The sequence below is a fragment of the Anneissia japonica genome, unplaced genomic scaffold (assembly GCF_011630105.1).
Source record: "Anneissia japonica isolate Jap-2015-1 unplaced genomic scaffold, ASM1163010v1 scaffold355_len202609_cov112, whole genome shotgun sequence".
NCBI classification, from domain to species: Eukaryota; Metazoa; Echinodermata; class Crinoidea; order Comatulida; family Comatulidae; genus Anneissia; species Anneissia japonica.
In genome coordinates, this window is record NW_022730532.1 from 197,658 (window position 1) to 199,629 (window position 1,972).

The window sequence follows — 1,972 nt, forward strand, 5'->3', positions numbered from 1 at the left end:
TCTGTTAGTCAATCAATCCATCAAATTCATTCAATAGCCTTTCAATGATTCCCTTTTGTTCTTAATTTGTTCTTTGTGTTTTTAATGCCTATGGTTTTTAATGCATGGTTTTTAATTGTTTTATTTCAAATTTTTTTTATAAAAGTGTAAGTAATGCGCAATTTGTCCCTTGGCCACAGTGTCATATGATATCTGATGATGGCGAATAAGTGATATATTTTCTATGCACTACCATGATAAACAATTTTTTTTTTATCAGTTAAACATAGAAAAATCTTGAATTTAACTTTTGTACTTTGATACAATTCTGCTTCTAAAAGTAATTTTTATTGATAAATTTTACCAGTACATAAGAAAGTCAATCAGCACTAAGATAATATAACACATACTCCAAGTATCGAAATGCACGTCATATCGTGTAGGGATTCAATATTTTGACATTAATTATGTCATCATCAGGAATAATAATAATAATAATAATAATAATAATAATATCAATCAGTACTTTTTTGCCACATTAAGAAATAAAATTAAATCTGAATGATAATTACCATTTTTGAAAGGCAGTAGAGAGTTGATTATACTTAAAATCAGTAAATCATATAATGCGAAAATGAAAATTTATTTTTTGATATTAATTTAAAATGAATAACAACATAAAAAATAAACATGAGAAAATGCAATTTTTAATGAGCCACTTGTTTCTAACAGTAAACACATACCTATATAAATTTTCGAAACACATTTTACGTAATGTACAATGCAGGCAACGTGGGCATTTCTGTTACATCTACACAACTGAATATTTGGTCATTCTTTAATCTTTCATAAATAATTTTTGCTGATTTTAATTGTTATTAACTAACTGGAGATTTGTGAAATATACAATACTAGTATATTGAACTAAAGCAAAAGAGAAACAAGTTCCTTATTGATCTACATTCAGATTTTCCATAAAAGAATTTAATTTTAAGACCAACATTGTTAGGTGTCAATAAAATAAAATATCTATACTTGGCTTGTATCACATTATTTGATAGCATCTCATATAAATATCAAACATCAATATTAAGTGAAAAAATTTAAAAATAAACATTAATTGTACTTTGATCACCTTTGTAGTAATAAAAGTAATTTGATCTGTTTTCATGCACAGAGAAGGCTGGAATTGTGTAGATTCTGTAATCTCTAAATTTTCATATTATAAAATTCTTAAGTAAAAAAAGTAATTTTTATGTTATAGTAAATTGTGTTCACACTTTTTTGACTTTCATTCTTTTGAATATTCATTAAAAGGAATCAGGCATGATATCAAACAATATAAATCCATTAAAATACGTGTTTATAATTTCTATTTTCCAAAATTATACAATTTTTAGTTCCTTTGTGACCTTAAGGTCACAAGGAACTAATGGGATAATTCGAACATGAAATGTATGTGTGTGTGTGTGTGTGTGAGCAAAGTGGCAGCGGGTTTGTAAACGAATAGGCTCCTAAACGGCTGTCTCTTATACACATCTAGATGTGTATAAGAGACAGGTGTAAATTTTGGGAATTACTACTACATACATGCCAAGTTTGAGTTTGGCTGTGGATGGAGATTTGCACAGGAACGAAACAATTTAGGCGTGGGTCGAGGGCCCGCCTAGGGCCCCGGAAATTTTTAGGCCTAGATGCTCTCTGGTGCACTCTGAGCAGATCTCTAGAGCTCAAATTAAATCTTAAAAATGGGGTAATATATACTAACATTTTTTGAAAAATAAAATTCTATAGCTTGAAACATCACTGTCCGACATTTTGAATTTGGATGATGCATCGATGATGATAAGCGCAGCCTATTTTCGCCGGTAAAACCATCGTGGATTCTGGTTCGCTGAAAGTATTGATATGCATCAAAGATACTAGAAATACAAGATAGAGTTCTCGCATTGTAAAAATGAGGCGGAAGTCGTGCCCAACGTAGGCGGCGACC